The 23,916-nt window shown below is 45.6% G+C and overlaps 1 protein-coding gene across 2 annotated transcripts in view; it reads right to left on the bottom strand.

Annotated features, from left to right (window-relative positions):
- The window catches only part of ZNF451 (zinc finger protein 451), a 1,463,718-nt gene that overhangs the window by 747,164 nt on the left and 692,638 nt on the right, over positions 1-23,916 (bottom strand). The gene's annotated exons all lie outside the window — the stretch shown is intronic.

Raw genomic sequence — 23,916 nt, 5'->3', positions numbered from 1 at the left:
TGGGATCTCGTAACTTCCCTTGCTAGAGAAGGGAGGGGCCAAACCGCAGTATATTCCAAGGTCTCAGATGGACAAGGATAATCTAATATGTAAGTTGCCTAGCTTAATATCGGGTGATGGAAAATGGATATTTGAGTTAGAGAAAATGACGGGAGGGAATACGCTGGCTTTGGGGGGACATTAAAGGTCTTACAGCAGCTATTCTTGGGGAGAGAGCTGATGACATTTGGTCGCAAGCAGGATACGCAGGAGTCACTGCATAGAACACAACGCATGATGGCGTGCCGTTTAATAACTGTAGAGCGGCAGTCTGGAAAGCGCTTAGAGTACAATATCCAGACACGTCGGATATGGGAGCTATAATGTCACGAAAGATGAAGGAAGGGGGAAGATCTGCTTGCTAACATTTAGAATTTTCAGGAGGAATGGGTGTTGGAGACACAGGGGCCTTGGGGGAAATCTATACTGGTATTCTATCATATCCTGTGTCAAGGATTACCAGAACAAGTGCAGAGGCAGTTCAAGAAGCTAGTGGGTATGGAAGCAAAGCCACATTGCGCACCCCTGCCGATTGTTGCAAGAAAAGAACAAAAAGAAAGAGGATGCTAGGAAAGTCGAGGAAGCCAAACTTGTGCAAAAGAAGATTTTTAAATATGCTGTTGAAGGGGCAACGTGGACTAGTGGTGAAGGGCCAGGATCACAACAAGTGTCATGTACGTCGCAGGTGAATAACCAACGACAGTCGGAGCAAGGAGGAATTGGATTTATGCCCAGAGAAAGGGGGGGGGGGGCTTCCGTGGGAGAGGGGGTTTTCAGAATAATCAAGGACATTTTCTAAATAATCAGACTAATAACCAAAGTATGCAGGACGGACAGGTTAGACTATTTATTCCAGTATGCTGGACATGTGGAATGGTAGGGCATATAGCACAAACATGTGAGAACCAAGGATTTATGCAGAATAGACAAGTCCCAAGGGGGGGTCGGGGGCAGTTTATCCTCCAGCCTATAGCCCACAAGACAGAGATGAGTCTGCGCAAGATCAGACAATGTATCAGATGCAAATGCTGCGAGCACAGCAAAGTCCACAGTTGCAGCAAGCACCATTAGGTCCGCCACAAGGGCAATCGCAGCATGCACCCATGCAAATACAGCAGAGTGCAAATACATAGCAATTGCTGACTCCAAGGGTAGGCAGTGTTACTGTTGAGAGCAGGAATCCTTTCACGGGTACAGGGATCAGCATGTACCCACAATAGGACAGCTCACTGGGAGACTTGATGTGTTTAGTACTATCTGTGATGCCGGATCCTAACGAGGAACCTAGGGTTGAGGTCACAATAGGAGGCAAATATTTTTTGTTTTTAGTAGCCACGAGTGTAACCCGCTCGTGTATACGAGAGGGGAACTTTTTAATGTCTGGAAATGCCATGAATGCCCAAGGTTTCACAGGAGCTACAAGTCGAGTTCCTTTTACTGAAAAATTGCCGGTTTCGATCAGAGAATGTGATATGTCTGTTCCATTATTATATTGAAAACAGACGCCAGTTAATATATTGGGTCGGGATTTAATGACAAAGTTAAACATGACCATTTCTTTCACTGATGAAGGAATAGTGGGTTCGACACCAAGAATACACTATTTAAATGTGAGTGAGTTCATTATGGCATTCACAGGACATATGAACTCATACGTACTATATGTACTAAGCCATTAGAGTCTGAAGTTATTTTATTATGGAGTGCGAATCTTGATAACCTGGCTACCCGGATTGGTGGGTAAGGTAATGAAAATACCTGATGAATCTTTTTCAGGCCACAGATACCTATGGACGAGGAAGCAAGGCAGATATTTCCCTTAGAATTACAAGCAGCCACAGTGCCAGGAGAATTGGTCATGCTTGAAGGATTCGATGATGAGGGCAGACCATGGAGAACAGTGATTGCTATCGAGGAAGGATACAGATTAACTGACGTCACTGATGAAGATATGTTTAAAGACGATTTGTCAGATGACGGGGTAGTATTTGAAATAAGCATTACATATTGGATCAGAACAGAAAGAATGAAGATTCCACACAGAATGGTGATTATGCGACAACGTCCTGCATATTTTGATGAGGATGTGACAAAGGTACCAACTCCCTTATGGACAACGGGTCCTAATAACGTAGGTCTCTTGAAGGGGGTAGGAGAGGTTAAGATTAAGCTCAAGCCCAGAGCAATTTTGCCCCAAGTGCGACAGTATCCGGTATTGTGTGGCAGATCAGGTGATTTGTACCTGGTATGATGGACCAGGGCATTTTGATGACGTCAAGAGTCACCATGAAATACTGCAGTGTACCCTATCAAAAAAGTAAGGGGGTGTTGTGGTGTTTAATTCAGGACATGAGGCAGATTAACCAGATGTAGAAGCGGAGTTCCCGCTCGTTCCTAACCCTGCAACAGTTTTGTGGAATATCCTGGTTGAAGCGCAGTTTTCATGGTCATTGACTTAAAATATATTTTTCTCAATCCTGTTGCAAAGACTCACAAGATCTCACTTTGTTTACGTTCAGACAACAGAAGCTGAAAGGCACAAGGTGTCCTGAAGGAGACAGAGTCTCCATCAACTTTTAACAGAGTTTTGCAGTTGGATTTGAGCTATATAGTTTTGCCAAGTGTTGTGTTGCAGTACGTAGATGACATTCTTATTTGCAGCACATCGGAGAAAGCGTGCAGACGAGAATCAATTCAGATGATTATTATTCTTGCAGAGAAAGGATATTAGGTGTACAAAGAGAAATTGCAGTATTGCCAATATATAGGACAACATATTTTGCACAAAGGAAAGAAAGTTACACCCGAAAGGGCTGGGCGATTTTAAAAACAGCAAAACCGCACATGATTAAGCAAATGCAGCAATTTCTAGGATTGTATAATTATGTTAGAGCATGGGTGTTTGATTATAGTTCATACACAAGGCCACTCTTGCCAGCCCTGAAAAAGGCACAGCAATCTCTTTGAAAAGTCAAATGACTGATGAAATGGAGGAAGGATTTGACGAACTGACAAAGGCAATTTGTACAGCTAAAGTTTTAGGAATTCCCAATTATGCAAAGGTATTATTTTTGTTCTCACACACTAACCGGATGGTTATGACAGCAGTGCTTACACAAAGAACCACGTTAGGGTACAAACCATTGCCATTTTACAGTGGGATTGTGGACACAGTAATGAAGGGTCACTTCCCCTGCGAACAATCACTGGTGGCTGCCGCGTTCGCCATTGAAAAGGCTGCTAGCATAGTAATGGGGTGCTCTATCTATTGATGTTATTTGTCAAGCATGCCCCGTTTGCGGTTTTAGAAAAACCCAAAGGCACGCTGACATCCCAGAGAGCTACTGCATATAATATGGCATTTATAACGTGTCTACACACAAGTGTTTCAAGGCGCGACACAGCAATGGAGAGGGAACAGAGGGAAGACAGAGACAGTGATCCTACTAGGCCAAGTGTCATTCAGATCGCGCAAGTGCAGGGGAAGGGGAAATAGGAAAAGTGCGGAGTGGGAGGGGGGACAGTGCAGTACAAGGGGCAATAGAATAATTTAACAATAAGAGAAGTAGGGCCAGCTGGTGGCAAGTGCAAGGGTAAGTGCAGACATCAGGTGTCAAGTGCTGGTGGCGGACTGTAGGGATACAAACAGTTCCTAAGTGCAGGGGTTGCCAGGGAGGCAGTACAGGTATGTAACTGGCGGGGGAGGGAACCTGGGCCTGAGATCAGAGGTTGGCCAGGTAACCAGTACAGTTTCAGCCAGAAATTCAGCAGGGGAGAGGAGGAGAGAAAGCAGAAGCAAAGAGGAAGGTTTTGGAGGTGCTTCCGGAAGCAGAGATGGTTCTCCTCAAGTTTCAGGGAGGCTGTTCCAGAGGGAGGCCGCAGCCAAGGAAAGATCTAGCACCAGCTTGTTGCTTGGAGAAGCAACTGACCCTGAGGAAGTTGGAGGCGGATAAGCGAAGAGCTCGAGAAGGAAGATATTTAGGAAGAGAGAGTTGAAGGTATTGAGGCCCCAGGCCCCAGAAGGCCTTGTGGACAATGCAGAGGGTTTTGAACTTAATCCTCGCAGCAACTGGGAGCCAGTGCAGAGATTTCAGTCCTGGACAGATACGATCCTTGGGCTTGAGGCCAAGGACAAGTCTCACAGTCCTGTTCTGGATGAGTTGCAGAGGGTGGAGAGTAGAAGCAGGTAGATTTAGAAAGAGGCTGTTGCAGTAGTCCAGCCTAGAGAGAACCAGAGCTCTGGAGACAGTGAGCGTCTGGGGGAAGGAGAGAAAAGGAAGAATACCTCTAAGGAGGTGCAGCTCGTAGTGAGACTTCTTAGAGATGTCAGAGATGTGAGGAGAGAAGGAGAGTGTGGAGTCGAAGATGACCCCAAGGTTTTTAGCCTCGCAGGTGGAAGCAGGAAGAGGGCCAAGAGAGGCTGGCCAGAGAGTGACAGGAAAGGAGGCAGAGGGTGTGCCGATGAGGAGAATCTTAGTCTTACTGGCATTAAGGTAGAGCTCATTGGCGGCACACCACTCCTGGATAGCAGAAAGACAGTCAGACATGAGAGACGGAGAAGAGGTGGCTGAAGGTAGCCTGAAAATGATTCGAGTGTCATCTGCATAGCACTGGAAGTTGGGGCAGAGAGCGGCAATGCGGTGGGCAAGAAGTGCCAGGTATTGGTTGAACAGCCAGGCAGAGAGAGGTTAGACCCCTGGGGGACACCACAGGTAGAGATAAAGATAGAAGAGAGGAAGGACCCAAGTTGGACCTGAGAGGGTCGATCAGAGGAAAGAAGTCAGCCACGCCAGGGCCTGACCGGTGACACCCAGGTTATCACAGAGACAGTTGAGCAGGATGCCATGGTTGACTGTGTCAAAGGCAGCAGAGAGATCAAGCAAGATGAGGACACAGGGGGTGTTGGAATCAAGGTTTGAGAGCAGGTCTTCACGGATGTTCAGTATGAAGTAGTCAAACAGTGAACCCTGCTAGGTTTATTGCTGAGCCACTAGCGGAGGGCGAGCAAGTGCATGATTGTTCAAATTATGAAGAATTCTATGATGATATCCCGAGAGTGAAAGAAAATGCTCTTGCGAGAATCGATCAGACTGACGGGCAAAGATATACAGGTGCTGCCATAGTGAAGCATGAGGCTAATGGGGAGTTCAAAGTTATGGCAAAGGCAAGACTACCATCTCACTTCTCAACAGAGGCTGCAGAATTGGTGGCGCTTATTGTCGCGCTTGAAAACCATGCAGACCAGGAAGTGACGGTACATAGTGACTCTGCCTATGTAACGTCAACCGTGCACGCAGGATTGGCACGCTGGAAAAGGAGGGGCTACCTCCGAGCGGATAGCACACCAGTGCAACACGCCACTCTATTGGATTGGCTCATTAAGGCACTACAACTCCCAGTAGCCATCGCAATAGTTAAGTGTGCAGCACATACTAAAAGGACAGACTGCCTCGCATGGAAATCAAGCCACGGATGAATACGCGAAAAAAGTTGCATACTCATTAGATAAGATGACCTTTGATGTGTCTGTTGTGAAAGAGAACATTGTGGTGGTGATGATTGTGACAGTTTTAATAATTTGTCAAAAACACAACGTATGGAACTTCAGAGTAATGTTGCACAAGAAGAAAATGATTTATGATACAGAGGGGGTGTTCTTTATCCCCCACCGAAGTGATATGGCGACAGGACAGCACTGGTAAACCATTAATACCTGCAGCCTTGTTAAGGGTGGTGTTGGAACAGCTGCACTACCCTGGTCATGTAACTAGGGAGAGCCTTGCAGCGACTTATGCCGAGGACTGGTTTGTACCAAACCTGTTGGAGCATGTTGCATTTTATATAGTCAACTGTATAGTATATAAAAAATGCACTGCTGGGCACACATTGCGAACGATAAGGGGAGTTATCCCTCTCCCCAACGGTCCATTTCAGCATTTACATATTGACTATGTTGACATGCTGCAAGTTTGTAATAGCTACAGGTATAGGATAGTGGTAGTGTGCCCGTACTCAAGATGGATTGAAGCAGGTCAGTGCACACATCCTGATACCACTTGCTTGCTTGTTTGTTTTTTTAAATTTATTTATATAGCGCTTCATACCCAGAGGTAGAAGGGCGCTTAAGGAAGCGGTTACATAGTGTGATATATACATTTTCATTATACAGCAATTACACAATTTACAGGCATAGTTAAGGAAGCGGCAAAGTTCACAGAGTTTAGATAGATGAGGTATGTGCTACTCTTTGTTCAGTAGCCAACCAATAACATGTTTCCTGAAGTTCTGAAATGACTCAATAGTTTTTATGGTGAGTGGTAGGGTGTTCCAGAGTTGGGAGGCAAGCACTGTGAAGCTCGCACCTCCGGCTCTTTTTAAGGTAAATCTAGGCACCGTCAGGCATAAGGTATTGGATGATCTGGTAGTTCTGTTGGTGGGTTTCATGGTAAATATATTTGTGAGATATGGTGGGGCTAGGTGGTTTAAGGCCTTGTTTGTGAGACAGATGGTTTTCAAGTCGATTTTTTGTTGTATGGAGAGCCATTTGCACGATTTCCTAGTAGTGGAGATGTGCTCTCGCCTGGGGATGTTGAGTGCTGCACGTAGTGCATTATTTTGGAGAACCTATAGTTTGTTAATTATAGATTGGTTGGCACCTAGGTACAGACTATTGCAATAGTCCAGTTTGGACTGTATGAGGGCTCTGGCGAGTGTAAGGCAGCTGTTAGATGAAAGGAAGTGTCTGCTGGCCCTGATCACCTTGCGCGTGTATGCTGAGGCGGTCATGTTAGTTTGTTTGGAGAGGTTGGTGTTGGCATCAAGATAAAAACCTAGTGTTTTCACACTTTTAGCAATGGGGATGGTGTGGCCATCCATGATGATGTTATTGTATTTAGGGCTAAGTTTTGATAGGTTATTGGGGGTGCCGACAATGAGAAGCTCAGTCTTCTCATCGTTCAGGCATAGGCCGTGTAGGGCCATCCATGCCTGAATGATAGAGAAGATTTCATTAGTACGGGTGACATCCGCATTGTAGTTGCCTGAGATGGTGAGGAGTATCTGGGTGTCGTCTGCATAGTCGGTGTAGGTGAGACCCAGACGGTCCAGTTTATCGAATAGATACTTTGTAAATATGTTATACAAAGTGGGGGAGACACAAGAGCCTTGTGGGACTCCGCATGTGATGGGGATGGGGTCTGCAGCAGCTATTGTGGAGAAAACCCACATGGTTCTATTCGCCAAAAACGATTGTATCCATGTCATGGCAGAGGAGGAAAAGTGAGCTGCGGTGGATAGGTGGCTTCAGAGGATTTTGTGATTGACCAGGTCGAAGGCCGCTGAGAGGTCTAAGAGGAGTAGGATGGCGGCATTGCCTTTGTCTTTGATTTCATCAATCTGGCTTTTGAGGTCAACAAGGGCAGTTTCTGTTCCATGTTGAGGTCTGAAGCCAGATTGACGTATTCCTAGCAGTTGGTTGGATTCCAGATACTCCTGAATTTGGAGGTAAGTGACTCTGTCCAGGATTTTTAACAGGAATGGGACAGTGGTAATGGGCCTATAATTGGTGGGTATAGCTGGGTCTAGTGATTTTTTTTTTTTTTTTTTTTTTTTTTTAAAGAGTGGGAGATTCCAGGACTTGCGTTTATAGTACGAGAAGTATTTCCTAGGTGGGGAGTATGTGAGATGCTGAGATCAGATAATGGCCCCCATTTTGTAAATGAAATTTTCAAACATATGAATGTATTGCTTGGTATAAAGCATATGTTTTCCTCGGCTTATCCACAAGGAAATGGGATATGAGAAAAGCTCAGCGGTCTGCTTAAAGAAAGAATTGCCAAACTTAAATTGACCCTGAAAAAAGGATGGCTGCATTGCCTGCCTCTTGCATTATATGAATTGAGGAATCAACCTGGCCCAGACCACTACCTCACACCCCACGAGTTAGTCACTGGGAGGCAAAGGGGAATGCCTCTAACCCCTCCATCAAGGGTTAAGAGTGATGCCCAGACTACTGCAGAGTTACTAGGGAAGGAACTGCATGATTATTTGACATGCATGACCGCAAGTATTTGTCATTTGAGACCAAGTCAAACGGACGAAGTGTAGGGCTCAGAAGACAGATGAAGACCATTCAACAACCAGAGGGGAAGAACCTTCTATACCAAAGGTCTTTCCAGGAGACCAAGTTTTAATTTGCAACTTCTCCAGGAAGTGGCACGAGCCAAGATTCAGAGGTCCTTACATTGTGGAAAACACAATGTCCTGAGCTGTGAAAGTAGCAGGAAGAAGTGCTTGGATTTCATCAAGGTGACGTGAAAATCTACACCGGAGAGCCTCCTCCCGCACCCCCACCCCATCCGGAAGCAAGTCAAGATTGATGAAGAGGAAGAAGGATGCAGAGACTAGGTAAGGGTAGACAGAGTACTTTGGACTGTGGTTCTCCTAGAGCATTCTTTACATTCATTACAGCACAGAGTGGAAAATTCATTGTTCTTGAACCACAGGACACTTTTGACATTTAAAACTTTGGACTGCAAAGGAAAGAGCAGAGAAATGCCAGACTTGGATTTTGAGTTTGACATCTGGAAAAGGGAGCAGTTTCCTGATTCTTTCTAAACAGAGTTCCTTTTTGGAGGATCATATGGCACTTTCGGATGCAGATCTACATAGACTACTCCTTGCTGTTTTTATTTTTTATACTCCGAGCCTACCCTGCTCTTGTTGGCTGTCGTGTGGCCATTCACATCTTCCTCCAATATCCTAAAAATGGCCCAGCAATTAGGCTATTACTGGTGGCTATCCTAGATCAAATCAGACAATTACCTGAGCACTTCTTTGAACATACAAATGGTTGTTCTGCTTGATGAAGATTTTCCCAAAATACTTGGATTGATTCTTTACCTCTTGGTTCATAAGCATCCCAATCTTGTTGGACGGCGCACAAGCACTTGTGTATTTCAATAAACTGGCTGATACAAGAACTTTGCAAGCAAGCTCATTCATTGCCTGACATTCTATAAAGCGAACTGATGATTCTATCCAACACGACAGCGCAGACTGTGCGGAATGGTATTCTTTATGTTGATTGAAGAAAGCCCAGATCTTGTCGGCAGGCAAACGGACTGTCACAGTCATGAAGTCAGGGGCACAGGCATGCAGCGCTCGCATGCACAGGAGACCTGGGTGGACACTGTCCTGGTGCCTCTGGCGCCAGGCTCATGAACAAAAGTAAACAAGAACATCCATTTAACACCAAAAGACTTATTATGGACATGGCACTTCAGATGCATTAACCTTGAACATTCCATCCATTTAGCAGGATTCATTAACCTTGAACATTCCCTCCATTAAGCAGCCCAAAGTGTATTCTTGGGTGTGGCTGCTAATGGATTGCCTTCCCACGTGCTCACTCTCTAGGAGTGGCAGGGTGTGGTTGGTAAGCCGGCTCTAATGGGCGTGCCCATGATCTCAGCTATATAAGCTGCCCCGATCCTCAAGACAGACGCTTCGCGTTATTCTGCACTTGCAAGCAGCGTAACGCTCACCGTCGCCTGAGGTCAGACTTACCTTTGAAGATCCTGCTTCCTGGACATCCTGCTTCCTGCCAGCATACTTACCAACTGGGGGAAGCTGTTCTTACCTGTACAGCTCTTTGGCAAACCAATTATTCATCTTTACACTTTCCGGAACGCCAAAATCTTCATCTTGGCACCGCAGCACGACACTCTCCATCATCGACAGCAGCGCCTGCAAGGAAAAACAGAAGACAAGGTTAGACATCGAAAAAACAGTCAGTTTAAGCCATACTTCGCGCTTTCCCTTAAACCATCACTTACCTGCTGTCGAGCATTGCAGTTGCATCCATCTTCCATCCGGCCGCGTCTCGTGTCTCACAGCTGCATTGAGGCCGCATTTCCATCCAAGGGAAGAAAACAGAAGAGAGACATTATTTCAGGCATAAATAGGAGCAACATATACAGACATTAAAGAGAACGAACAGCATCACAAGAGCTCAAGAAAGACTTACCAATCATAAGGAGAATCATAGTCGCAGCTGGACTGGACTAATCCTTATCCGGGATCAGTGAAGGAACTAGATCCCATTTCACGCGCCCCTGCCAGAAGTAGCAGTACGGAGAGTTTATCTTCCATAATTCACAGGTGAGCTTTATGGGCCGGCGTATTCTCACAGAAACCGTACTTTGGGGTGAAAGGTTCGAGAGGTACAACAATCACAGATTGGCGCACTCACACTCTTATCTCCACACAGGAGCAGTATCACCACGTACCACCACTCACAGCTTTTCTACTGGGGGAGAGGCCTGAAGGGGGCGATTCAAGTTCAGGAAGGGCTGCAACCGTGCCCCAACGCCTCCGCAGAGACCAGGTGAGCGTAACACAGAAACAGACATTTCTGAGAGATCCAAGGAAACAGCCTATTAGCCGACTAATGCGTGATATCATGGAGCAGATCCATCAAATGTATAACTTTCACCATAAGCAAGATGAATTGGGCTATCGCATGAGGATGTACACAACCTCTTGGCACTAACGTTTTATTATTTGCTCGAAGCACATCCCTACCTCGTTTGGCACAGGAACAATTTGTCCTGTTCCAGAATCCTACGGACTGTCTGGAAATCAGCCTGTCCTATGTGGAGTTCTGCAACTAGCTGAAGGCTTCATGAATTTACCTGACTAAATCATTTTTTATTTCCTTAATGATAAGTACAGGCAAATCATGAGGTCTATAAGCCACTTAGCTATTCCACAGGGTGAGCAGCAACGACGTGCAGGACCGTCACGATGGTGGAATATCTATTATTGGTGCATTATATATGCCCGTTTGATGTTTTTGGTTGTCATTCTGGTAATTCATGCTGCATACACTATGAATTTGAAAAAAGGGGAACGTTCCTTTGATTTCCCCCACACCCAATGCAAGAGAGTTTCAAGTTGCAAAGGAACCAAGACCTTATGTAATTGTTCCTATTCCAGTGGTGCAGGAGAAAGCACCTGGTTTTGTGGCAAATGTTACTGAGTATCCAAAATTAAGGAAAGATATTTGGGATATTATTCTTGAACACCAGGTACAGATCATTAGAGAAAGACAACAGAAATCTTCTGTAGTTTCCCCTACAGCAGTAGCACATGTAACTACAACAAGTTTACTAATTCATGTCCCGGTAGTGCCTCCAGTGAGAAAGGGTTATGCTGAGACACTACGAGATGATTGTTGGAACACATGAGAAAAGAAGAAGACCTAAGAGAAACATAATGGAAGATGATTATGAGATGAATGATTATCTTTATAGCACGGCACACTTGGGGAACAACGTTTGGTATCAGCATATGAAAGAGGTGGGCCAGCGGAAATCTGAAGACTGCTGTGTGTGCACTACTACCTTATAGCATGGGAAAATCCAAAGTTTTCATAGCCATTGAAATAGACGTCCAAACAGCACATGCCTGTCCCATATAGCATTCTGCCGTATGAGAGGCCAGTTCATGGGTCGAGATGCCTATCTCAAAAGGGCAACTGAATGGACAGGTGAAGATGACTATGTTAATGGTACAAAGACAAGCAATGAGGAGGATACCAAGTACCATGTGATCAGATACGAACATCCTGGAGTGAAAGGGGCTGGTATCAGATGTGAAGTAAACAGCAGGCTCGAGAGTTCAGGGAAATCCGCAGACTACATTCGAATATGGAAAAACAGAGGCGAGATGCAGATTTGGGGATCAGTGGTGTCTCCAGATGGATGCGAACAAGGAGTGGTTATCTGCAGAGCCTGGATGGTAGTTGATCGTCCTGACTGATTCGAATGCACAAGTGTTGTGTAAACCATTATGGCTGAAACTTGCTAAACTACTGACATGGGTCGAAGATAGAGGGGGACCTTTGCAGATAGTGCCTTTGGAAAGTGCAAAATTGTGCTTTCGAAATGATTGCACAAGAAAAGTTGGAGACTATCAGAATTGTGATCGAATCTTCGAGGCACAAGGGATGAAAGTTGGAACAGCAGTCATAATGGATCACAATTGGGCCTGTGGATCCAGAACTTATATGAGACTATCCCAGGATTTGGGAGGACTGTATTCTATAGTGAATGTTCATGTTCCAGCATTAGTGATTCCAAAAAGTGACCTGAATATTGGTGAATTCCCGAAGGCAGATGCCCACTTAAGAAGGAAGAGATCTTCAGAATTTCTGAATCGAATAAAGAGACCTATTTTTCAGCTAAATCAATAGAAGCCTTTGATGCCATCCCATATGAGCATAGACTATTTAGTCAGACATCTTCAGTGTTTTCATTGATCTTTATGTCAAGTGTCCAGGTTGGAGCAAATACCAAGTGGTTACAGATAACACACGATCAACACTACCATAAAGGGATTCAACACAATCAAGGAAGAACTGAGAGCCATATGATTGATGACGCTCCAGAATAGATATGTCCTGGATATGATTACAGCTATGGATGGAGGTGTTTGTGCCAGAATTGGAAATCATGTTGCACATTCACACCTTCTCATGACAATGAGAATGGAACTTTGACAGAGGCCATATCAATGCTGACAAACCTACATACCCAGATGATTGATGAAGTGGATGACATTGCTGATGACAGCTGGTATAGATCAGTGTTCTCATGGATTCCACAATGGATGGCAGACATTCAAATTTCTTGGTGCCCTGTTGGTGATGATTATGCTAGGATTTTGTGTGATCAGGATCGTAATCACACAATGCAAGAAGACTGCAAAGAAAGCGGTAGAAATGAAGTTCATAATCAATGTTGAATCTTGCGGAAAAAGCCAGCATACATGCACCCAAGGGTACCAAGTTCCTGTATCCAAGGCAGCGGAAGTATGTGGGAAGATGGATCTACTGTAACTCTAATGGACACTGCACTCTTATGACCTGTAGCATGGGCAAGCATGTGAAATCAGCAGGATGCCAGAAAGGAGTTATGAAGATCTGGGTTCCCAAGAAACAGTTCTACAGGCGAGGAGGTCTTGATGTGAAGGATAATTAAGTGGTCGATTAATCGCCCAGAGGGGGGAGTGTAGAGGTGCAATCAGACATCACCCTAAGCTCTGCCCCTATTCTGCCTATATGTTGGGAGCCAGAGAGGACATGTCCAGTCCCAGTAAGAGTGCCAATATCGCAGAAGATGTTCGAGGCAAGGTACCCATTAAGGAAACCATACACAAGTAATCACAGACACAGTATTCTTTTGGATGAAGTGCCATAGGAAATGTGTATTTAAACAGAAAAGACACCTGATGACATCAGAAATGAGGAGCTGACATGTCCTGAGGACGAATGAAGTATAGTAATGTAAATATTCTCTATGAACTTGAGTAAGGAAGGTAAAGATGAGCAACATCTCGGGCTCGAGATGCATCTGCTCATGCTGCAGAAACATTGGAGAATACGTAAGTCAATTTACACGTGTACAGATGCTGGAAATGCAAGTAGGGTAAAGTATTCATAAAGGCTTGCTACGTAGTGAATAGATTGCAGCGATGCGCCAATGTATATACATAGGAACAGATTAACTTGGATGATCCTGTAAATGCACGTTAGCAGGTTTATAAACTTAAAAGAAGAAAAGGATTACAGTTTTCATGGCGCAGTGGAAAATACTAATCAAACAGAGTTTAATACAGCAAAAGGCTCGAAAAGAGTGTTGTAGGATTATTTAGCATGTTTTTGGAGTGCAGCACCACTGCATGAGATCAATGTATTGCTATAATGCGGTACAAGCAATTGCACCATTTTTTTTCTCCTGAAATGCCTCTGTTGCAGGAGACACATTAGAGGATTAATGAACTAATATAATTAACAGTACTAACATGATCTTAACTTATTAATATCATAATGTGTTCTCCAAGGGCAAAATGAGGCAGGCTGAAAGGCATTTTAAACGGACATTCAGAATTTTTTTTTTCCTTTCTCTTTCTCTGTGCTTTTCACAGTCCTTGCTAAAGAAACAAAACTCGAATAAGCAGGAAATTAGTGGATACAGTTTCTTACTGAAAAGTAAGCTATTGTTTGAAGAAGGAGGGTATGACATGATAGAATTGTATTGGGTGCACGTCACCCTAGGCAGACCCTCCAGCTTATTGCGATTTTGCGATCCCGCAAAATGCCGCGAAAACCGCCGTTTTGCGCAAAATGCCGCAAAAATGGCCGTTTTGTGCAAAAACAGCATCTTTAAAAAAAAAAAAAATACAAAAAAAAAATTTTTTTTTTAAAGTAATCTGCAAAAATTACTGTTTTGAAAAAAAAGAATCCTCAGGGTGCCAGGTGCTCAACTTTTTTTTTTTGTTTTTATTTACACAAGAAATGAAATAACTTGCGTCCCAAAAATTGCAGCTCAATCCACAAGGGACACATGAATGGGCACATTTTATATGCGCGCCCATTCAGATGGCCTTTTTCACCTCCTTGATCAAATAAAGTGGCGTTTCTGTCAATTTAAAAGCACATCCCTCATTTCCAAGCAAGATGCACTTTTAAATGTGCAGAAATTGTAGGCAACCCTACGCGCACGGGATGTGGGGCTGCCACTGCATGACAGGGTCTTTCCTGACCCTGTCATGCATTTCTTTTAAGGTATGAACCGCTGCTGAGTCGCTTGCATTTCTGTTCCTCAAACAGGATAAAAATGCATTTTTTGGGTCACATTTTACAGCGGCAGGCACCTAGAGTGCCTGTCCCTGTGAAAGGCGCTGGGAGCTTGCAGAACACTGTCGGGAGAGCGATTCTATTCAAAGTACTCCCCATTTTGATGACAAAAATCTATCGAATGTTACAATTTGACCAATTACGTGCAGTACTATTCGATCGATTTTTATAAATACTGAACATGTGTTGCGGGGGTGTCACCCGCTCCCCTTGTTTAGTATTTTTGGTCTAGGGTGGTTGCAGAAGTGTTTTCCCCTTTTTCCTCAAAATTGGAGGCGGGGACAGAAAAAAAAGGAAAATAACGAAAAAAGGACCCTGCAGAGTCGGATCCGACCCGCGTTAGAGTGACGGATCCGACCCGCGTTAGAGGGACGGATCTGGCACCGCAGGGTTGCAGGGGAAGCTGCAGCGACCAAGCGGTTAAGTAGGGGAGGGGGGTCGGGTGGTGGTGAAAGGTACATTTTGGGTTGTTTGGCTGAAGTGCAAATCAATTTGCAGCAAAATTGACTACGGTCAATTCCGCCGCAAATAATTACACTTCGGTCAAACAACCCAGAACACCATTCAAGGCAGCTGCCAGGCACAATTTGCGCTACAGCTCAAGCCTGTGGAAATGTGCCGGTCACCTTTGAGAATAAGGTGACCTGCTCATTTCCAAAAATGGGTTGTCTAAAAATAGCATATCCTCCGTTCTTTTTTTAAATGCCCCCTCATTTGAGGAACTGGGACAAAATCTACATTTAAAAAAAAATAATAAAAATGGTTACACTATGAGAGAGAGGGAGAGTGATGGGTGAGATGTGAAGTGATGGGCAAGAAAGCAGAGGAAGAGCAGTGGGTCAGAGGAGGAAGTGCTGCACAAGAGAGCAGAGGAAGCAGTGATGCGGTGGGCCAGAAATCTGAGAGCGAGCAGAGGTACAGAAAGTAGAGGAAGCGGTTGGCCAGAAAGAGGCAGTGAGCTGCAGATTGGGAAAAAGGATGAGGGAAGAATGGGAGAAAAGATGCAAGATGCAGAAGCAGCACAAAAGAATGAAGGACTGTATATTGAGGGAGGAATTGTAGAGTGTAAGGTGTGAGTTGGGAGTATGATTTGGAGTGTGGCAGAGGCTGGGCAGTGCAGATTGTGACTTGACAGTGTGACATAGCACGTGAGTATTTGTATGACAGAGTGAGAGGTTAAGGAATGTAAGTTATGATGGAGAGTTGGTGAGATGTTTGTGGGTGTTTGGGGGATTGGAGAACATAGAAGGGGAATATTTTCAGCATTACAATTGATAATGATCAATTTAGTTAATACTATTAAATAGGCATGAACATTAAACCAGAAATGTAGCCAAATCAAACACTGTTCTGCCAAGCCAGAGACATCTGGGACTCTTCCTATTAAATTTATACAAAAGACACATAATAATGATACCCTGGCTCTCTTCTAGCCTTGCACTCTACCTATTTCCTGCAATGTGGCAATCTTACACCCTCCAGTTAATACAAAATGTCCCGCAAAAATGCCGCAATAAATAAAGGTTTGTGCCGCAAAATTTGCCATTTCATGCCGCAAAATTTGCCATTTCATGCCGCAAAATCCTGGAAGGTCTGCCTAGGGGCTGTAACAGAGGTTTCCTGAAGAATCTCGGGGAGAGAGAAAGGCAGTGGACATTTTTACGCAGCTTGGGTGAGAAGCCTGAGGGGAGTTGCTGTGGGGATGCCTGATTGAGGGGCGTCGTTCCAGTGTACTGCTGACTTTCACAGGCTGGAGATTCCAGTCAATTGGCACCGGTTTGAGGACCAAAGAGTGCAGATTGGAACTGCATGTCCTCGCCGGGTGTTACAAAGGGAAGTCCCGAGCCATTTAAAGAAGGCGACCTGTCCAGAGAGTTCGCGTTCTGATCTGCTACAATTTTGCTGGTAATTATCTTACACAAAGCGAGAATGCGTTGTGTGAATGAAAGCTATTTCAGTCAGGCACCGTAGCGATAGCTGCGTTCTAATGTTGCTATTCAGAAATGCAAGTCAACTGATGCACTGTTCTTTTTATTGTTGCGAAGAATCTAATGAAATGCCATGTATTTTGCAATTGCTTCTCTTGTGTTTATTCTAGAAAAGACTGCCTCGCAAAACTGGTAATGCATGATTTTGAAATTAAATTGATGTAAATCACAATCCGTGTAAAGGCTTCCATTTGCTTCTGTTTTTCTCTGGTACAGTTAGCCCATATCACCTGATAAAAGGGGAGGTTATTAGGTAATATATGTCAAGCATCCCATGTGGAAAAAGTTGTTATGAGTAATTATAAATAGATGTGTGCATGGTTCCACTCATTGTATGTGTGTGTGACTTCTGAGTGGAACACAATCTGATAGTCTGTTGGACGTACATGAGTCAGCAGAGAAAGAGGCCTCTGGAAATAGTTTCACTAATGTAAATAAATTAGTGATTATACCACATGTTATTGTGAATACTTTATAGAAACATAGCTCACTGGTGTACATAAATCAGTGATAACAGCCATATGTGGCACTCCATATGAAAATGTGGTGTTCTTGAATAATGTAGAAGCCTGAGGCCTCTAGAGAGCACAAGAACAGTCTAAACAAAAGACAAGGGTTTTTTATGTTGGGGCCACAAATAAAACAAAGAAATTATGCTCATCACTATGCCACAACGAAATGCATACCAACTAAATGTATCTGTGTACTGAAATAATGCATAGCCACGATGCCACCATAATACCAAACCCAATCTGAATGCAAGGGGTGATTGTTGCTAAATTACTTTTTTTCTTGGTGGTAAGAAAATACTGCTAGGCCCCAAATCTAAACAAAATACCCTACATATTTATGGTGCGTTGCAGGCCGGGAAAGTGATCATAGAGCACCTACTGGGCGTGGCAAGTGTGTCTCACACCGCCATTTGTACATTAAAGGGAACCCATTTCATAATAGCAGTGTGTCACTAAAAATGAATTTCAGAATGTCTCAAAGGGAAACCACATTCTCAGACCCAGTATTTAGAGGCAAAGTTATTCGCACATGGGACGTGGTCATCAAACAGTACCTCAGAATGGCATGACCGCATTCAGGGTGAGATGCAGAAAGAAAAACTGGACAATATTTTTGCAGAAGGCAGCATAATTCAGGTCTGCCTTCTAAGGTTATTAAATGCAACCGATAAAAATGCAGAGAAAGACTGTTTGATACGGCTATGCGCCAAAATCTGGTTATTTTGTATAGGTCCCTGCGAATGCAAGAAAAGGACACCCAGGTAATTAACAGGTTGAAGACTGACTTAGATGGGGCAAGTAAAAATCAGGACATGTTAAGATCAGAATTGGATGTATGCCAAAAAGACATGCAGTCAAAATGCAGAGATTTTGATGTTCAATTGTCCAAAAGCAAGAAACGATTTCTTGACAGTGAACAAGAATTGGTACACTTAAAAGCATTGGTGGAACACATAAGACAAGGTAAAGATGAGGTTGTGTCAGAGATCCAGATTTTACAAAAAGAACATTATGAGAAAGAAAGTGACCTCCAAAAGGCAGAACAAGAAATGGTTAAAATGCTTCAAGAAAGAGACAAGAGGAATAAAGAATTTAATGAGTGCCAAATGCAAATGTGCGACATGCAGAAGGTAATTAATAAAATGAGTGATGAAAACAACTATTTGCAAAACGAAGCAAACGGGCTCCTTAAAAAGTGTAAGGACTTAGAACAGCAACTGTGCATTCCCATGTCACAGGAGAGGCGGCAGGGTACCACATTCAATGGAGTTGAGGTGAATTCTATTTCTACCCAAAGTGCTAGTGCCCCAGTGACTGGGCCGGTGACTGAACTTGGTTGCAGCACCATTGGGGGATTTGATACTCCCATTGGGGGCTGCCACCAATCCCATACACCTGGAACCAGGGTTGAGTCACCAAGTAGTGCAATTCCATGCATTGCAACAAGTAGCCCCATAAAGATAATGAAATCCATTAAAGCCCTGATCAAACCATTTAAAAAAGGAGGGGAATGCTGCATTGAGGATCACTTAGAAGCGGTTCATGACATGTTTAAAGCACTCCAGATACCTAAGGAACAGTACAGGCAATATTTTCATTTAACTTTAGATGCCCCGACGGTCAGTATTATAAGAGGATTGAATGAACAGCAGAATATGACATGGGCGGAGTTCGAAAAAGAGATCAGGCGTCATTTTTCTCCTTTCCAGTCATTGCAGTAGGCAAAGAAAGTCACTTACACAATCACTGCTGGGCCTAATACATCCCCTCGCCAGTTTTTATAAGACTTAAAAAGGGCATTTTCTCGCTTTGATGTATCTTTTGACCCCAATTCCAATGAGTTTAAAACTGCCTACTTCTATGGGCTGCAGAAAGACATTATATCCCAATTGGTCCGTGAATTTGACCGTGACAAGTCCCTGGAATGGATTGTACACCAAAGCACAGAACTATATGAGGTACTCTATTGTCAGGGTAGAGAAAGTGATAAAATGAGAGATACTAGACCTAAATCTAAATAACCCTCAGCAACAGTGATGGAAATCAGGTCAGCCAAAATGTCCCTCGAGTCTGCTCAAAGTCCAAGTAAAAATAATTTGGCACCTGAACAGAGGAGTAATCAACAAAGGTCATCACACACTGCACCAATGTTCCAATCACGTGATCCTAGTAATAGGGAGAGTTACATCAGCCCCAGGTACTTAGGAGAGAGGCCCCGGGCAGGCTATCGATCTGATATGTCAGGTATGACTAATAACCAGAGACAAAATCAGGATCAAAGAAATTATGGTCCTTATCAGACATTGGGGACACAAAGCAGATTTGATCCCAATACCATGATATATAGTAATCAGGATAGACCCCGATATGTGGATCGATTTGCTGATAATGGGAATCAACATAGGGGCCAGTACCCATAACCTGAGAGACAAGACATGAGACAGAATGTGAACTACACTTCACGTCAGTACAATGATTCCCCACCAGGGGACTACAACCAAAGGATGGGTGCACCTCGCTCCCCTCCGCAAGTGAATCAAGACTTCAGGAACCATCCCAATAGAAATCATTCTCCTGAGAGGTATCAGAATAGATCCAATCAGGGAGAAAACCACCAATATCGATCTAGGCCACAGAGGGAGGATTCTAGAGAGATGGAAAGATTCCAGTGCCTCGAGGCCCAAGTGAAAATGTTGGCTGAGCAAATAGGAAAGCTCTGCACAACACAAAAACAGTCATCAAAGGAGGGGGCAGATGGCCATGGCAATGATCGGGGGGCTTCTGAAAAGTGACTAAGTACTTATGATACCTGCAGCGCCGAAAACACAGTTTGCTCTGATGTAATTTTGCATAATGACTCCGAGATGCCTAACGATTTAAAAGTGAAAATACCAGTACATGAACATGTAACAGAAGAACAAGTTACTTTCTTACCTGGTAACATTCTTTCGATGGGATGGTCCGACGACGTATTCCATATCTATGACAGGTAATCACCACAGCTGTGCTGCTTTGGAAACTTTTTTCAGCGTCTGCGTCCTGCGTCGATGACGTCAATGCGCCGCCGTCTAGGACCTCCTCCGACGTCCGACGTAAAGCGATGTGATAAGTAGGACGCACGACGCCCGTAGCCTCAGTTGTAGTTTTTTCCCCGAGAACGTGTGACATTAGTCTACTGCCAGTCAGACACAAAGCCTTGCGGAACGTAAGCTGCAATCTGAAAAGAAATTCTGCAGCGGGGAAGGTAGGGAGGGAGCGATATGGAATACGTCGTCGGACCATCCCATGGAAAGAACGTTACCAGGTAAGAAAGTAACTTGTTCTTCGAGGGGATTGGGTCCTCCGACGTATTCCATATCTATGACAGACTCCCAAAGCAGTACCAGAGCAAGGAGGAGGGAAAGAATTTAGACTCAAAATTTAGAATTGCCAATCAAATAGCAGAGCAAAGGACCGCCTTGCCAAAGGCCAGATCCTGTCCTTGGATGGAATCGAGGGAATAGTGGCGTACAAATGTATGTACTGAAGCCCAGGTGGCTGCATCACAGATGTTGCGAATAGGAACACCCCTCTGCAGGGCAGTGGATGCAGCCATACCCCTGGTAGAATGGGCCTTCAAGCCAGCCGGTGGGTCCTTACCCGCCAAGCGTTAACACTCCGAGATGGCCAAAATAATCCAGCGAGACAAAGTCTGTTTCGTCACAGCGTGTCCCAAACGCTTTCCAGCGTAACCAATAAAGAGTTGATCGTCCACTCTGACCCGGGACATGCGTGAAACATAAAAACTTAAAGCTCTCGTAGGATCAAGCCTATGGAGCCTCTCCTCTTCCTTACCAGGATGCGGAGGAGGATATAATGCCAGAAGAACATACTTCTGGGCCAAATGAAATTCCGAAACCACCTTCGGAAGAAAAGAAGGACGAACCCTAAGGACAACCCTGTCCTTGTGAAATACAGTGAAGGGTGGCTTAACTTAAAGTGCCTGTAACTCACTCACTCTGCGAGCGGAAGTAACCGCAACTAAAAACACAGTTTTCAGAGTTAACAGCCTCAAAGGGCAAGAATGTAAAGGCTCAAACGGAGCACCCATAAGAAACTTAAGAACAAGGTTTAAATCCCAACCGGGCACCAGGAAAGGTGACGGAGGGAACACATTAGTGAGCCCTTTCAGAAACTGCGAAATCAAAGGGATTTTAAAGTAGGAACACTTCAGACGAGCGCTTAAAGAAGGACGGCGCCACCAGTTAACCTTTAATGGTACCCACTTGAAAGCCCCTGTGGGCCAAAGAAAGCAAAAAGGACAGAACCATGGGGATATCACATGCAAAAGGATCCACATTCTGAACTCTGCACCAGTCGCAGAACTTGCGCCAACGGTACAGAGACTTTGTTGCTGGCCGTTGGGCCGAGAGCAACACCTCCATCACGTCTTCAGGGAGGTCCCAATGCTTATACCTCAACCTTTCAGAAGCCAAGCGTGAAGGTTGAGGGATCTGACCTCTGGATGGAGAACCTGACCCCCCTTATGAGAGCAGATCGTCTCGGCAGGGAAGACGATGTGGAGGACAGATGGACAAGTCGAGAAGGTCCGGGTACCACGTCCTCCGAGCCCACGCCGGAGCAATGAGGATCATCCAGGAACCGAACTTCCGTAGCCTCCGCAGCACTTGCGGGATGACGGGGACCGGAGGAAACGCGTACAGCAGTGGGAATGACCACTCCACCACAAACGCGTCTCCTAAGGCTCCTTTTGGAGGAAATTCCCGCGAGCAGAACCTCTCGCACTTCCGGTTGACACTGGAGGCGAAGAGATCCACTTGAGGGGTCCCCCAAAGGGCGAAGATCTCCAGGAGAATCTCCTGAGCCAATTCCCACTCGTGAGAGATCGTGCTCTGCCTGCTCAGAGCATCCGCCGACACGTTTTCGTCTCCGGCCAGATGAACTGCCGAGATCGAAACCTCCTGCTGGATGGCCCAGAACTCTAGCTGCATCGCCTCCCTGCACAGAGGAAGTGACCCTGGCCCCCCCTTTTTGTTGAGGTAGTGCATGGCCACTGTGTTGTCCGTCAGGATCAGGACATTCTTTCCTCGCACAGTCGGCAGAAAGCCTTCAGGGCTAGCCTGACGGCCCTCAGCTCCAGCAGATTGATATGGAGTCTGGACTCCGACGGAGATCAACGACCGCTGACTGTCAGCTTGTTGGCATGAGCTCCCCATCCCGTGAGGGATGCATCCGTCACGATCGTCACCTCTGGCCAGGGAAGCCAAAATGGAGCCCCCTTCATCAAGTTGCCTTCGACGGCCCACCACAGAAGGTCCTGGGCGACCGAGGGTGGCACCTGAACCGGGTCCGACATCCTGCCGGAGGACTGCGACCATTGCATCTTGAGTGCCCACTGCAAAGATCGCATCCGCAGATGAGCCTCTGGCACCAGAAGAATGCAGGATGCCATGAGGCCGAGCAGCCTCAAGAACTCGAACGCTGGGAGCGTCTGGGCATGCTGAAACTTGTGCACCATCTGCTGAATGTGAAGAGCCCTCACCTGGGGAGGAAAACACTGCCCCAGGGAAGTGTCGAGCACTGCTCCGATGTACTGGAGCCGCTGTGTTGGCGTCAAATGGGACTTCTTTAAATTGAGGGAGAAGCCCAGCCTGTGAAGGGAGTGGCAGGTGACGGACAGATGAAACAGGACTTGCTGGGGAGAGCTCCCCTTGATCAACCAATCGTCCAGGTAGGGGTAGACGTGAATCCTGCCTTTCCCGAGATGCGCTGCCACCACCACCATGAGCTTGGTGAAAACCCTCGGGCGGAGGTCAATCCGAACGGCAGGACCCGAAACTGAAAGTGCAAGTCGCCAACCGCGAACCTCAGGTACCTCTTGTGCTTGGGATGGATCGGCACATGGAAGTAAGCATCCTTGAGGTCGAGAGACACCAACCAGTCCTGAAGCTGAAGGGCCTGGAGGACTTGAGAGAGAGTAACCATCTTGAACTTGTCCTTCCTGAGGAGTTTGTTCAAACCGCGCAAGTCCATGATGGGTCTCAATCCCCCGTCTTTCTTTGAAATCAAAAAATAAGGGGAATACCATCCCTTGTTCCTCTCCGCTACAGGCACCAGTTCTATGGCGCCTTTCTCCAGCAGGGCTTGAATTTCCTGCGCAAGGAGCGGATCCAGACTCTGCAAAGAGAGGTTCCCCGGTGGATTGTCGTGAGGCCTCTGCCAGAAAGGGAAGACAGTAGCCGTGGGTTATGATCTCCAGAACCCACACATCTGAAGTAATGGCACGCCACTCTACCAGATGCTGCGCCAGCCTTCCCCCAACCGGCGAACCATGGGACATGGCCTCATGACTGAGTGGTAGCGGCAGCGGCGTTACCCGAGGGCAAAGAAGCAACTGCCCGAGCGGCCTTGGCACCACGGGTACCCTGTCGTCCACCTCTGGTACCCCTGCGTTGGCCTCTTTGACTGCCAGCTCCTCTCGCTTTACTGAAGGATAGCGAAAGGAACCACCCCTCCATTGCTGTCCCCTAGGACGAAAAGGCAGAGGTTGGCGAACTGCTGCGACTTCGTTGCAGCTTTGGAGGTCTGCAACCTCTTAAGGCTCTCGTCAGCCTTGCTGCCAAAAAGGTGTTCACCGTCAAAGGGCATGTTGAGGAGCCGAGACTGCACATCAGGA

This window comes from Ambystoma mexicanum, chromosome 4p, assembly GCF_040938575.1.
Source record: "Ambystoma mexicanum isolate Mex_15411 chromosome 4p, UKY_AmexF1_1, whole genome shotgun sequence".
Lineage (NCBI taxonomy): Eukaryota > Metazoa > Chordata > Amphibia > Caudata > Ambystomatidae > Ambystoma > Ambystoma mexicanum.
The sequence above is the reverse complement of the archived record's forward strand: the minus strand, read 5'-3'. Positions and strand labels throughout refer to the sequence as shown.